Source organism: Salvelinus sp. IW2-2015, unplaced genomic scaffold (genome assembly GCF_002910315.2).
Source record: "Salvelinus sp. IW2-2015 unplaced genomic scaffold, ASM291031v2 Un_scaffold2342, whole genome shotgun sequence".
Lineage (NCBI taxonomy): Eukaryota > Metazoa > Chordata > Actinopteri > Salmoniformes > Salmonidae > Salvelinus > Salvelinus sp. IW2-2015.
This window is the reverse complement of record NW_019943667.1, coordinates 26,078-42,538: the sequence shown is the minus strand read 5'-3', so window position 1 is coordinate 42,538 and position 16,461 is coordinate 26,078. Positions and strand designations below refer to the sequence as shown.

The following is a 16,461-nucleotide window of genomic DNA, read 5'->3' as shown; positions in this document are numbered from 1 at the left end:
ACTTGCACACTCTTGATTCTCTCAACCAGCTTCATGAGGAATACTTTTCCAACAGTATTGAAGAAGTTCCTACATACTGCTGGCTTGTTGGCTGCTTTTCCTTCACTCTGCGGTCCAACTCATCCCAAACCATCTCAATTGGGTTGAGGTCGAGTGATTGTGGAGACCAGGTCATCTGATGCAGCACTCATCACTCTCCTTCTTTCTCAAATAGCCCTTACACAGCCTGGAGGTGTGTTGGGTCATTGTCCTGTTGAAAAACAAATTATAGTCCCACTAAGTGCAAACCAGATGGGAAGGTGTATCGCTGCAGAATGCTGTGTTAGCCATGCTGGTTAAGTGTGCCATCAATTCTAAAAAATAAAAAAAACACTGACAGTGTCACCAGCAAAGCACCATCGCACCACCTCCTCCATGCTTCATGGTGGGAACCACACATGTGGAGATGTGCGTTTCATAAACACATGTGCGTTTCATAAAGACACAGCGGTTGGAACCAAAAATCTCAAATTTGGCTCATCAGACCAAAGGACAGAGTTCCACCGGTCTAATGTCCAGGCCCAAGCAAGTCTCTTCTTATTGGTGTCCTTTAGTAGTGGTTTCTTTTGCAGCAATTTGACCTATAAAGACCTGATTCACACAGTCTCCTCTGAACAGTTGTTGAGATGTCTGTTACTTGAACTCTGATTTCCGAATTGACTGACCTTTGTCTTAAAGTTATGATGGACTGTCATTTCGCTTTGCTTATTTGTAGCTGTTCCTTCCATAATATGGACTTGGGTCTTTTACCAAATATGGCTATCTTCGGTATACCACCCCTACCTTGTAACAACACAACTGATTAGCTCATGCATTAAGAAGGAAAGAAATTCCACAAATTAACTGACATGCATTCCAGGTGACTACCTCATGAAGCTGGTTGAGAGAATGCCTAGAGTGTGCAAAGCTGTCATCAAGGCAAAGGATGGTTACTTTGAAGAATATCCAATATAAATTATATTTTGATTTAACACTTTTTTTGGTTAAACAAATGGTAAAAATAAAGAAAAACCCTGGAATGAGTAGGTGTTTCCAGACTTTTGACTGGTACTGTATGTACAACATGTCATGACTATAGCTCAAAAGGGATAGGATATAAGCTTGTTCAAAGTTTGGAATTTCAGTTGATTATTGTAGCGCCCCCCTTGGGCCAATCAGTGTAATTTTGTAAATGCCGGATCTCTGATCCCCCCAAGTCAGGAGCAAAAAACCCGCAGATACTTGGCTCTCCAAGGAATGACTTTGGTGAAAAACAAAACTGACCTCAGATCAGTGTCCAGTGACAACGTGAGCCAGGAGAACTCTACAGCTCCAGTCACAGTGCTCTCCTAACCTGCTATAGTCTGCTTCAATCCCCCCACTCACTCCTCCAATCAGCTCTTCTCTGCCATGCCTAGAGCTGTGGTGATGCCAGGGCAACAACACATACAGTGAGGGAAAAAAGTATTTGATCCCCTGCTGATTTTGTACGTTTGCCCACTGACAAAGAAATTATCAGTCTATAATTTTAATGGTAGGTTTATTTGAACAGTGAGAGACAGAATAACAACAAAAATATCCAGAAAAATGCATGTCAAAAATGTTATAAATTGATTTGCATTTTAATGAGGGAAATAAGTATTTGACCCCTTCTCAATCAAAAAGATTTCTGGCTCCCAGGTGTCTTTCATACAGGTAACGAACGGAGATTAGGAGCACACTCTTAAAGGGAGTGCTCCTAATCTCAGTTTCTTACCTGTATAAAAGATACCTGTCCACAGAAGCAATCAATCAATCAGATTCCAAACTCTCCACCATGGCCAAGACCAAAGAGCTCTCCAAGGATGTCAGGGACAAGATTGTAGACCTACACAAGGCTGGAATGGGCTACAAAACCATCGCCAAGCAGCTTGGTGAGAAGGTGACAACAGTTTCTGTGATTATTCGCAAATGGAAGAAACACAAAAGAACTGTCAATCTCCCTCAGCCTGGGGCTCCATGCAAGATCTCACCTCGTGGAGTTGCAATGATCATGAGAACGGTGAGGAATCAGCCCAGAACTACACAGGAGGATCTTGTCAATGATCTCAAGGCAGCTGGGACCATAGTCATCAAGAAAACAATTGGTAACACACTATGCCGTGAAGGACTGAAATCCTGCAGCGCCCGCAAGGTCCCCCTGCTCAAGAAAGCACATATACATGCCCGTCTGAAGTTTGCCAATGGAACATTGAATGATTCAGAGGACAACTGGGTGAACGTGTTGTGGTCAGATGAGACCAAAATGGAGTTCTTTGGCATCAACCCAACTTGCCGTGTTTGGAGGAGGAGGAATGCTGCCTATGACCCAAGAAACCATCCCCACCGTCAAACTGGAGGTGGAACATTATGCTTTGGGGGTGTTTTTCTGCTAAAGGGACAGGACAACTTCACCGCATCAAAGGGACGATGGACGGGGCCATGTACCGTCAAATCTTGGTGAAAACCTCCTTCCTCAGCCAGGGTATTGAAATGGGTCGTGGATGGGTATTCCAGCATGAAATGACCCAAAACACACGGCCAAGGCAACAAAGGAGTGGCTCAAGAGAAGCACATTAAGGTCCTGGAGTGGCCTAGCCAGTCTCCAGACCTTAATCCCATAGAAACTTGTGAGGGAGCTGAAGGTTCGAGTTGCCAACGTCAGCCTCGAAACCTTAATGACTTGAAGAAGATCTGCCAAAGAGGAGTGGGACAAAATCCCTCCTGAGATGTGTGCAAACCTGGTGGCCAACTACAAGAAACGTCTGACCTCTGTGATTGCCAACAAGGGTTTTGCCACCAAGTACTAAGTCATGTTTTGCAGAGGGGTCAAATACTTATTTCCCTCATTAAAATGCAAATCAATTCATAACATTTTTGACATGCGTTTTTCTGGATTTTTTTGTTGATATTCTGTCTCTCACTGTTCAAATAAACCTACCATTAAAATTATAGACTGATCATTTCTTTGTCAGTGGGCAAACGTACAAAATCAGCAGGGGATCAAATACTTTTTTCCCTCACTGTAGTTTCAAATGGGTAATGAGGTGTTTTAGGGGCGAACATGGTTATTTTCTGGATAGTAGACATGTTCAGTTGATTAAGACAGCTACTGCTTGGTAACACCTTGCTGTTGGTCCCTGAAACACACTGGTGACAGCAAGCCATAGGACGGCTACCTGCCCTGCTGCTTTTAGCCATTCGTGGTGTGTCCAAAGCTTTAGAATGAGTTGAATTTCAGATTTACAGTTAGTAGGACTAGTTTTAATCAGCCTTTGAAACGTATATTGACTCCTCATGGCTGTTGTCCCTCTGCAGCAGACATATGGTGAGCAATATGTTTGGAACATCGAATCGCAATACATATAAACTCAGCAAAAAAAGAAACGTCCCCTTTTCAGGACCCTGTCTTTCAAATATAATTCGTAAAAATCCAAATAACTTCACAGATTTTCATTGTGAAGGGTTTAAACACTTTCCCATGCTTGTTCAATGAACCATAAACAACTACTGAACATGTACCTGTGGAACATCACACCTGTGGGACAGGTACAGGATGGCAACAACAACTTCCCGAGTTACACCAGGAACGCACAATCCCTCCAGAGCTCAGACTGTCTGCAATAGGCTGAGAGAGGCAGGACTTAGGGCTTGTAGACCTGTTGTAAGGCAGGTCCTCACCAGACGTCACCGGCAACAATGTTGCCTATGGGCACAAACCCACCGTCGCTTGACCAGACAGGACTGGCAAAAAGTGCTCTTCACTGACGAGTCGCGGTTTTGTTTCACCAGGGGTGATGGTCGGATTCGCGTTTATCGTCGATGGAATGAGCGTTACACCGAGGCCTGTACTTTGGAGCGGGATCGATTTGGAGCCGGATTGACATCCCCCCCAGAAATGTCCTGGAACTTGCAGGTGCCTTGGTGGAAGAGTGGGGTAACATCTCACAGCAAGAACTGGCAAATCTGGTGCAGTCCATGAGGAGGAGATGCACTGCAGTACTTAATGCAGCTGGTGGCCACACCAGCTACTGACTCTTACTTTTGATTTTGACCCCCCCTTTGTTCAGGGACACATTATTTCATTTATGTTAGTCACGTGTCTGTGGAACTTGTTCAGTTTTATAGCTCAGTTGTTGAATCTTATGTTCATACCAACATTTACACATGTTAAGTTTGCTGAAAATAAAAGTAGTTGACAGTGAGAGGACGTTTCTTTTTTTGCTGAGTTTAGAATCGTGACAATCGCAATACGTATCTTATCGTGATAATATCGTATCGTAAGGTCCCTGGCAAATCCCAACGTATTTTCTAATCGGACGTATTGGAAAGGTAAACACCACCTCACGTTGAGATGTAGTGACTGGTAATGGTTGGTGCATTAGACCCTGGTTGTTGGGGGGCTGTGTGTACGACTGGGTTTGATTACCCTGGTTTTTATAGCCAGACAGGAAGAGCCCAAAGCCAGACTGCTTTATGGCCCTGTGTGTGTGTATCAGGGCCTTCACGGCTACAGACATGGAGGTGCTTCGCCTTGGTGATGACTGAGTAAGAGCAGATAAGAACAGAGCCCTCCAGACTACACACAACCGGATCAGACTCAATATCAATGAGAAAAATAAAAAACAAGTCTGTGTGCTTTTCAGGTTTACCCAGATACAAAACAGCACTGAAGGTGGGATAATACACACACACACACACACACATACATACACACACACACACACCTTTTTCCACAAACACATGGAGTAGCTAGCCAAATAGAAGAAGTAGCCAGCCAGGCTCCCCGGACAAGCTCTATTTTGGTGGCCTCTGGTACATTATAATGCTAGATTGTATTTTCAACCAGCAACTATCAGGAAATAACACTGCATTTAAAAAAAAATGTCACACTTTTACAGTGTTAGTTTCATTAACTGTTGTACAATATGATATAAAACCCCCAGACAAACATTATTTCTACTGCTGACTTCCACAGGCTTCAAGCTTCCTTTTAAGAGGCACTTTCTCAGCTTTCTGCAATACAGGTATGATTGAAGAATGAAGCAGGTGTTAACTTTTAAAACAATTCAATCTGTTTTCTTTTATCATATTTCAAATCAAAATCCAATAACATTTTATTTTGTCACATGCTTTGTAAACAACGTGTAGAGTAACGGTGAAACGCTTACATTTTATAGAAAAATTATAACGCAAGAAATAAATTGAAAAATTATAACAAGAATTAACTAGAAAATGAGTAAGGATAACTTGGCTATATACACGGGGTACCAGTACCGAGTGCAGGTGTACAAGGTAATTGAGGTAGATATGTACAGAGCCTTGAGAAAGTACACACTCCCCTTGACTTTTTCCACATTTTCGTGTGTTACAGTACGTGTCTCAAACTGTTACAACAAAAGTGTCTGCGGGTTTTCGCTCCTCCCTTGTTCTTGATTGATGAAGTAAGGTCACTAATTAGTAAGGAACTCCCCTCACCTGGTTGTCTGTCTTAATTGAAAGGAAAAAAACAAAAACCCGCAGACACTAGACCCTCCATGGAATGAGTTTGACATCCCTGTGTTACAGCCTGAATTTAAAATATATTAAATTGACGTTGCGCGAGAGGTTGTTGTCCTGGCACCACACTGCCAGGTCTCTGACTTCTCTATATGCTCTCTCATTGTCTTCAGTGATCAGGCCTACTATCGTTGTCGTCTCCAAACTTAATGATGGTGTTGGAGTGGTGCGTGGCCATGCAGTTGTGGGTGTACAGGAGGGGACTAAGCACGCATCCCTGAGGGGCCCCTGTGTTAAGGGTCAGCGTGGCGGATGTGTTGTTGCCTACCGTCACCAACCTGGGGGGGGGGGGGGCTTTAGGAAGTCCAGGATTCAGTTGCAGAGGGAGGTGTTTTTTCCCCCCCTCAGGGTCCTTAGCTTAGTAATGAGCTTGGAGGGCACAATGGAGTTGAACGCTGAGCTGCAGCCAATGAACAGCATTCTCACATAGGTGTTCCTTTCGTCCAGGTGAGAAAGGGTATTGTGGAGTGCAATAGAGATTGTCATCTGTGGATATGTTGGGGCGGTAAGCAAATTGTTGTGTGTCTGGGATGATGGTGTAGTAGATGTGAGCCATGATCAGCCTTTCAAAGCATGTCATGGCTACAGATGTGAGTGCTACAGGGCGATAGTCATTTTTTAGACAGGTTACGTTGGCATTCTTTAGGACAGGGACTATGGTGGTGTGCTTAAAACATGTAGATATTACAGACTGGGTCAGGGAGAGGTTGAAAATGTAATTGTAGATACTTGCTAGCTGGTCAGCGCTTGCTCTTGAGTACGAGTCCTGGTAACCCCTGCGGCCTTGTGAATGTTAACCTGTTTAAAGGTCTTACTCGCATCGGCTACAGAGAGTTTGATCACACAGTCATCCGGAACAGCTGGTGCATAGTTCAATGTTGCTTGCCTCAAAGCACATAGAAGGTATTTAACTTGTCTTGTAGGCTCGCATCAATGGACAACTTGTGGCTGCGTTTCCCTTCGTAATCCATGATAGTTTGCAAGCTCTGCCACATCAGTGTCCCGCTCATTGAAAGCAACAGCTCTAGCCTTTAGGGCTCCCGAGTGGTACAGCGGTCTAAGGCACTGCATCTCAATGCAAGAGGCATCACTACAGTCCCTGGTTTGAATCTAGGCTGTATTACATTCGGTCGTGATTGGGACTCCCATAGGGCGGCACACAATTGGCCCAGCGTCGTCCGGGGTAGGCCGTCATTGTAAATAAGAATTTGTTCTTAATTGACTTGCCTAGTTAAATGAAGGTTACATTTTTTATATATGTTGTTTTATATCAAAAATGATGTTTAGCTCAGTGTGGATGTTGCCTGTAATCACTGTGGGGACAACGTCATCAATGCACTTATTAATGAAGCCGGTGACTACTGTGATACACTCCTCAATGCCATCGAATCAATCCCGGAACATATTTCAGTCTGCTTCTTCCTGTTTGAGTGTTTGCTTGTAAGCAGGAGTCAGGAGAATAGAGTTATGGTCAGATTTGCCAAATGAAGGCTGAGGTCAGAGCATTGTATGCGTCTCTGATTAATTGTGCAGTAAAGGTGAGCTAGAGTTGTTTTCCATCTAGTTGGACAGGTGACATGTTGGTAGAAATTGGGTAAAGCAGATTTCAGTTTTCCTATATTAAAGTCACCGCCCACTAGGGGCACCTCCTCTGGGTGAGCATTTTCTTGTTTGCTTTATGGCCCTATACATCTCATTGAGTGTCGCCTTAGTGCCAGCATCGGTTATTGGCGGTAAACCGGCTACAAACAATATAGATAAACTCTCTTTCTCGATAGTGAGGTCTACAGCTCATCATGAGGTATTCTAACTCAGGCGAGCAGAACCTCGAGACTTCCTTAATATTAGAGATGGTGCAGCAGCTGTTGTTAACAAAGAGACACAACCCCTCTGAGCTTCCCTGATGCAGACGTTCTGTTCTGCTGATGTATCGAAAACCAGCTAGATTTTTATTTACCGTGTCCTTGTTCAGCCACGACCCAGAGAAACCTAGGATATTACAGCTCTTCAGATCACATTGATAGGATGGACTCGAACGGAGCTGATCCAGTTTCATCGAGCCTCCAACTCATTGAAGTAGAAGTTCTTGTCCAAATGGATGTTAGGGATAACTGTTCTGATGTCCAGAAGCTCTTTTCAGTCATAGGATGGCAGAAACATTATGTAAAAAATTTAAAAAATAAAATAAAATTACTATCAGTGGCAAAAATACACAAAATGGTTCAATTGGTCAGGACCCCGTAAAATGGCCGTCATTCCCTCCTGCGCCATTATCCCATTTTGGACCACAGTGAGGCTCTCTCCACTAGCCTACCTATTGTTCTTGCAGTGAGGAGCATCCACCATCTTTATTGAATGTTTTCATAGTTTATCTGCAGATCATTGCCAAAAAGCCTACCTGTATGCATATTAGGGAAGCCAAATGAACAGCTCTCTTACTGAGACAATTCGGTAGGCTACTGATGAGTCACTCACTTCAATGTCACTTTCTGGCGAGTCCGGATGGACTTCATATCGGAAAATGCAAACAAGATCTTTAGAGTAGTTGTCTGGATGCGACACCATGGACATATAAACTAGGTTGTATGATTTATGAAAGGCAACGATATGAGATCGACTTTATTTAGTCAGTTCGACAACTTTTACAAACAAGTCAAGCGTGCCGTTTGTCAATCAAAGCACAGTAAATAGTATGGGTGTGCCCACATGGTCTTACTCGTAATCGTATCCATAAATTGACAGTTGATAATGGGATGGAATAATACTTGTGAATGAAAATAACAGAAGTGTTTTAATATGCTTAARTAGATGTTGGCAAAATAACTACGTGCCCATTTTAACTGCTGCAGGTTGAGGTGTGTGTGTGTGTGTGTGTGTGTGTCAACTTGCAGCCAAGTTTGCTGTCACTCAGTCAGAATGCGCATCACCTTTTCATATTTACCCTACCCATGCCTCGCTTGTTAGATGTTATGCAAAATGATAGCTTGATGACAAACGTCCATCGGCATGTGATCTACCATAGTAACAGGCAGCGGCAATCTAAATTATCAGACCGAAAACATGCAAGGGATAACTGATTGGGTGAAATTATGAAGCGAGCGGATGGAGAAATACAACTTCACTCTGTCCAATCAGAGCAGCAGGATCAACATACAGCCAGTCATGTGTCTCTTTACAGACACATGACTGACAGACATGAGAAAGATGTGTGCTGGCACCCGAAAATGTATTAGTTTCAGATGATTCTTACAAAAAAGAATAACATCGTAGTCGTATACAGTAAATTGCCAAAATCCGTTAAGATGCTCGTTTTGTCCGACTATTTGGCACACCATTAGTAAATAACCTATACACCAGCACGTGGCATTCGGAAAGTATTCAGACCCCTCAAATTTTTTGTTCTTTACAGCCTTATTCTAAAATGGATGAAATGGTTTGTTTTCCCTCATCAATCTACACAAAATAACTCATAATGACAAAGCAAAAACAGTTTTTTAGGTTTCTTTTTTTTCTTTTTTACTAAATCACATTTATATAAGTATTCAGACCCTTTACACAGTACTTTGTTGAAGCACCTTTGGCAGTGATTACAGCCTCGAGTCTTCCTGGTTATGACGCTACAAGCTTGGCACACATGTATTTGGGGAGTTTCTCCCATTCTTCTCTGCAGATACTGTCAAGCTCTGTCAGGCTGGATGGGTAGCATCGCTACACAGCTATTTTCAGGTCTCTCCAGAGATGTTCGATAGGGTTCAAGTCCGGCCTCTGGCTATTATGTACCCTACTCAGGGGGCGTGGTCAAGTTAAACCCCGCCTCACTGTGTATCAATGCTACAGTAGTTGTCTTTCTATCATTCTTTACAGACTATCAACCGTAGCTAGCATATTTTATGTTCACTATTAAAGGTTTATTTTTGTAAATGACTTTTTCTAAAATAAGCTCAGCAAGTAGATTGATGGGCACTTGTTTTTTTTCTCTGAACAGCTGACGTGCTGTGTGAAGGCATCCACTCATGTACTGCTCCAGAAGTTGTGACTTGCGACAGCGTGGTGGTGCTTGGCTGAACGGCCAGTCATATTGCTCAAATTCAAACGGCATGACATTTACACGTGTAGTCTTCAATGTTTCTTCAATGTTTTTAATGATAGACTGTGACAGAGCAGGTAAATGTTCAACTGGAATGCAAAAACACTTCTGCGCTCGGCGGTCCCGTTCTGTGGGCTTGTATGGCCTACCAGTTCGTGGCTGAGCCGTTGTTGCTCCTAGACGTTCCCACTTCACAATAACAGTACTTACAGTTGACCCGAGCAGCTCTAGCAGGGCAGAAATTTGACGAACTGACTTGTTGGAAAGGTGGCATCCTATGACGGTGCCACGTTGAAAGTCACTGAGCTCTTCAGTAAGGCCATTCTACTGCCAATGTTTGTCTATGGAGATGGCATGGCTGTGTGCTCGATTTTTATACACCTGCCAGCAACAGGTGTGGCTGAAATAGCCGAATCCACTCATTTGAAGGGGTGTCCACATACTTTTAGCCTGTAGTGTATCTGGGGGTGGTCTGAGTTGTCCAAACTTTTTTGTGTCTGACCAGTGAGACCATAAAACACACTGACTCTTCGGTCTGGCTTAAACATTCTTCCTCTCTCTCTTTTCCTCCCCCTCTCTCTCACTCTCATTCCCCCACTGTCATTCTGCAGAAGAAATTCAGAGCAGCAAAAGAAGCGTATGAGAATTTACTACAGACAGAGAATCTTCCTGCACAGGTGAAGGCTGCTACACTGCAGCAACTAGGTAAGTCCTCCTCTTTCCTCTCTCCTATGTACTACTGCATCGAAGACGATGCATTTGGGCCTACTTGTTACAAGCAATATGTCATTTGTTGACATGTCCTTTTAACCTATAATTTTCTTTGCGTCTTGTTGAATATGTTGAAAATATTTCCTAGTTTGTTCTTGAAGGTTCTATTTGAAAAGTGCAGTCTTTTACATGTTATGTACAAAAAGGGTTTGAACTTTCTAGAGCAGTTAGAGTGTCTATAGGAAGGGTGTGTGTTTTTAGTCGTCAGTTACTTTACCACATTTATGCCTCTCTAGTACTTTGTATTTTATTTTTTTATAAAATATATTTTTATTTTATAAACAATACAAAACATACACATACAAACATTACTGCATCACACCTGCCCATATCCACTATCCCTATCTCCAGCACCCTAATACATTTCTTCCACATGTCCTCAAACTGCACCATTTGTGGCTGAAGGTGCTACTATGTACCAGGTGTATAAGGCTGATAACACAGGATTGCATTGTGTTCTGGGAGAAGTTGTGCTCCTTGTTGTTTACCATATTCCCAACTGGACAGTATTCCCAGATCCCCACCTCTTCCCTGCTCCCATCGCACTTTTCCCAAGTCTCTCCCAAGCCTCCAGTCTCTCCTTGCCCTGGACTGACTGATGCAACAGCTCATTATGGAGGTGTTAGTGTCTGTACCCCAACCCCCACGCTATACATACCTTCCCCGACGTAGTCCTCTCTGAACACAGACAGCTCTTGTCTTGTTTCTTGCCGTCTTCCCCCAGTTTGGGATGTTCCCTCGGGTCTGAAAAACATTCTCTTTTTCTGCCCTGCCAGCCACCCTACTAGGGGACACAAGCAATAACATCTGATGAATATGTGTGTGACCGATAAAATGTTATCTGGTGGTGGCCTTCCAGCAAGGCTCGCCACAGCTGTTGTGTGGAGCGATGGGGAGATGTGTCTGTGTGTGTGCCCGTCCTTAGGGAGGTGTGTGTGTGTGTAAAGAGAGGTGGGAGCGACCCCAGGGGTGAGTTGTTTAGACCTTTGAAGACACGGCTGCTGTGTGTATGGATGACGAATCCCCTGCTCTCCCCTCCCTCTTTCTCCTCCCTCTTCTTCAGAAAGCTCTAGATAGATGAGCCTTTTGGTCCTTTTTATGAGACTGGTGTTTTTACACACCAGGCAGAAGGCAGTGTTCCCCTCTGTGACTGACAGTCTAGTGTAGTTTTAATATGTACTACTAGACCTGATAATGGACTAGCAGAAGTATCTGCAGGATCAGTTGTGTTGACTTACTATTGGAGACAGTAAAGTGCAGTGGTTCTGTTGACCAGCTAGCAGAAGGCTAGCCCTGGTGTAAAGTGTAGTGGTTCTGTTGACCAGCTAGCAGAAGGCTAGCCCTGAACCCAGACTAGCAGTGGCGTAAAGTGTAGTGGTTCTGTTGACCAGCTAGCAGAAGGCTAGCCCTGGACCCAGACTAGCAGTGGCGTAAAGTGCAGTGGTTCTGTTGACCAGCTAGCAGAAGGCTAGCCCTGGACCCAGACTAGCAGTGGTGGTTGTTGGATCCTTCCCCCTGCTAACTCCACTGGTCTCCTCCAGGCTGGATGCATCACACAGTGGAGCAGTTAGGGGACCAAGGCTCCAAGGACAGCTATGCCATCCAGTGTCTGCAGAAGTCACTAGAAGCAGACCCCAACTCTGGACAGTCCTGGTACTTCCTCGGCAGGTAAAAGTATTTTCTTTCGTAAAACATTTTGGCATTTTCTTTCATAGTGAATTCCTGCTAGCTATTGTTTTCCTTTTAGCACGTGTGTAAAACGTTAAACCGCTGTGTGTTGAATAAGACTCTGCCCTGAAGGTCTTGTCTCTCTTCAGCTCCTGTCTCACCTGTTTCTCTACAATCTGTAGGCCGAGAAACTGGAGCGGTTTCAGAGCTGCTGTTTTAGAGCTGCTCCTCCGATCACGCTGATTATTATTGATTCAAGTCTGTACATTCTGGGAAAACAGCGTGTTACACAGAGACCTAATGATTAATAGCTCTGTAAATCTGAGCTATTAATTAGATGGAATTTTTCCTTGCTGTTATTCCACACACTTTTATAAAGGCTTACTTATTTAATCCACTGATTTTAGTATAGATCATTAGACCACAGTTGACCTGGTTTGGCTAGTGTGGCAGACAGTGTTGCAGTGGATAGATGGCCTCCTGTCTGTCAGCCCTTCAGTCCAGGTGCTTGTGCTAGGCTAAATCCTGTAGTACCACTGAGGGCTGCAGCAGTATGTTTTTGTTGTTGAGTTAGCGGCTGTGAGAGAAGTTAATGGCTAGCAAGCAGGGTTGGGTAGGTTACTTTATAAATGTAATATGTTAGTTACTAGTTACCTGTCCAAAATTGTAATCGGTAACGTAACTTTTGGATTACCCAAACTCAGTAACGTAATCTGATTACGTTCAGTTTCTTTTAGATTACTTTCCCCTAAAGAGGCATTAGAAGACAAAAATGTATGTTACCAACGTTACCAACGTCTATTGCAGGATAAATCAATGTTAAAGTTTACATAGCTGGCAATATATGGATGTTACATTGTACTTTATGGGTTGGTTATGTAGGCTTCTTCTAACCCATTGCTTTCTACTACATATAATAATACGATTAAATTACATCTTTACATTAAAAACCAAAGTCAATCAGAATTCCAGTCATTCCAATAAATGTTACACCCTTTGATCTTCTAGAATAGGACTTGGAAGTATAGATTATCCTAATAGTTTTACCTGAGCGTGCCCGTGGCATTTTCCTGTAAAGATTAGACAAAACCCAAATACAATTCCATGTACAGATAAATAGTTAAGCAGTTAGATTAAACAACTCCTTTGTAAGATAATGTTTTAAAATGAAACCTGTATTGAAACGGGTGAAATAACACTCCTCAGTTAGCAGGCTCAAGCAAGCTAAAACTAACTAGCAGAAATTGTTATGATTTAAAATGATTTAAACACACTTTGCTGTAGGCTACTATTTACTAATTAATTAACAAAAAAATAATGTATGTCATATATATTCACCCCACCCAGTATTGTAATCAAAACTTACCAGAAAGCATGTAGTCCTTGGCTCAGACAGGCTAGTAGTGTGGGCTCAATAGCATCTCATTAGTRTGCAAGATCTTGAGAATCAGCTGTCCTTGTGATGGAAGAATGCACTGTGCATGCAGAGGGTTGCAATTCCATTGAATTGGGGATAGTTTAACCAAAATATGCCACAAGACCTAGAATTGCCTTATGTGTATCCCACAAAAAAAAGTTCACCGTTATAAGCTAACATTTTTGATGAATTTAAGCAACATTCCCCAAATTCCCAGGCTTAAGTTACCATGGAAAATTTTCACAACCCTAGCCTTGAGAAAGCATTCACACCCCTTAACTTTTTCCACATTTGGTTGTTATAGCCTGAATTTAAAATAGATTCAATTGATATTTATTTTGTCACTGTCACTGGTGTACAATAACCCATAATGTCAAAGTGGAATTATGTTTTACTAAATGTTTACAAAATGAATAACAAATGAAAAGCTGAAATGTCTTGTCAATAAGTATTACACCCCTTTGTTATGGCAAGCCTAAATAAGTTCAGTAGTAAAAAATAAGCTTAGCAAGTCACATAATTAGTTGCATTGATTCACTCTGTGTGCAATAAGTGTTTAACATGATGTTTGAATGACTACCTCATCTCTGTGCCCTACACATACAATTATCTGTAAGGTCCCTCACTCGAGCAGTGAATTTCAAGCACAGATTAAACTACAAAGACCAGGGAGGTTTTCCAATGCCTCGCGAAGAAGGGCACCTAATTGGTTGATGAGTAAAAATAAGAAAAGCAGACATTGAATATCCCTTTGAGCATGGTGGTTATTAATTACACTTTGGATGTGTAATGATATACCCAGTCACTACAACGATAAAGGCGTCCTTCCTAACTCAGTTGCTGGAGAGGAAGGAAACTGCTCAGGGATTTTACCATGGGGCCAATGGTGACTTTAAAACAGTTACGGAGTTGAATGGCTGTGATATTAGAAAACTGAGGATGGATCAACAACATTGTAGTTACTCCACAATACTGACCTAATTGACAGTGAAAGAAAGGAAGGAAGCTTGTACAGAATAGAACATATTCCAAAACATACATCCCTGTATCAACAAGGCACTGAAGTAATACTGCAAAAAATGTTACAAAGCAATTAACTTTTTGTCCTGACTGCAAAGTGTTATGTTTGGGGCAAATCCAATACAACACTGAGTACCACCCTCATCATGTTGTGGATATGTTTGTAATTGTTAAGGACTGGGGTGTTTTTCAGGATAAAAAAAGGAGTAGAAACCTGGTTGTCTGCTTACCACCAGACACTGGGAGATGAATTCACCTTTCAGCAGGACAATAACATAAAACAAAAGTCTACACTAGAGTTGTTTACCAAGAAGACAGTGAATGTTCCTGAGTGGCCCAATTACCGTTTTGACTTAAATCTACTTGAAAATCTATGGCAAGACCTGAAAATGGTTGTCTACCAAGGATCAACAACCAATTTGACAGAGCTTGAAGAATATTGAAAAGAATAATGGGCAAATGTTGCACAATCCAGGTGTGGAAAGCTCTTAGAGACTTACCCAGAAACACTCACAGCTGCAATCGCTGCCAAAGGTGTCATCACAAAGTATTGACTCGGGGGTGTGAATACTTATGTAAATGAGATATTTCTGTATTTCATTTTCAATAAATGTGTAAACATTTCTAAAATCATGTTTTCACTTTATCATTATGGGGTATTTTGTGTAGATGGGTTCAGGCTGTAACACAACAAAATGTGCAATAAGTCAAAGGGTATGAATACTTTCTGAAGGAACTACAGATTGCCCCTTTATTATTGTTTTCATTTAACTAGGCTAGTCAGTTAAGAGCAAATTCTTATTTACAATGACGGCCATACCGGCCAAACCCTAACCCGGACGACGTCGGGCCAATTGTGCACCACCCTATGGGACTCCCAATCACTGAAATCCAGGCTGTGATTCAGCCTGGTTTCCAACCAGGGTCTGTATTGACTCCTCTAGCACAGTGATGCAGTGCCTTAGACTGCTGCGCCACTCGGGAGCCTGAGCTAGGTGAGATCGCTAGGTGAGACAACCACATCACAGTCGTAGCAAGTACATTTTCTCTCAATAAAGTAGTTGTCGTCAAAGTTGGTGCAAGTAGGAGAAGTCAAGTGCAGGCCGTGGGATTTTTGCTATTGGTTGTTGTGTGGTAGAGCCACTGAATACAACAGCTAATGGTTCTGAAGAGCTGTAGTCACCCTTTGAGCTTGTAGACGTGCAGAGTGTTAGCTTTAGGGCTGACCCCATTTAGTCAACCGGTCAATTGTTTGTTTGATAGGCTGTTGGTCGACCAAGATTTCTTTAATGGAGCACTAGCAACAACACCAAAAAAATGGTGTACAAGACACCTGTCTGATTGGCTCCTCTTTGAGTGGACTGATCCATTGTATTGAGCTTTATTGACATGGGAAGCATATGTTCACATTGCTAAAGCAAGTGGAATAGATAATAAACAAAAGTGAAATACAAAATGAACAGTTAACATTACACTTACAACAGTTAATAGAGGAATAGAGACATTTAAAATGTCATTTGTTACAGTGTTGTAACGATGTGCAAATAGTTAAAGTTCAAAAGTTTCGTTTTGGGTCAGTCACAGTGGTCAGGTATTCTGCCACTGTGTACTCTCTGTTTAGGGCCAAATAGCATTCTAGTTTTCAGTTTTTTGTTAATTCTCTCTCTCGTTCTTGCACCCTCTCACCCCTTTCTGTTTCACTCTCGGTCTCACTCTCGGTCTCACTCTCGCTCACTCTCGGTATCACTCTCACTCTCGCTCCCTCTCTGTCTCACTCTCGTTCCCTCTCTGTCTCACTCTCGTTCCCTCTCTGTCTCACTCTCGCGCCCTCTCTGTCTCACTCTCGCGCCCTCTCTGTCTCACTCTCGCTCCCTCTCTGTCTCACTCTCGCTCCCTCTGTCTC

The 16,461-nt window shown here is 42.7% G+C and overlaps 1 pseudogene; it reads left to right on the top strand.

Annotated features, from left to right (window-relative positions):
- Positions 1-16,461, top strand: part of LOC112073713 (lysine-specific demethylase 6A-like) — an 81,757-nt pseudogene that overhangs the window by 39,529 nt on the left and 25,767 nt on the right.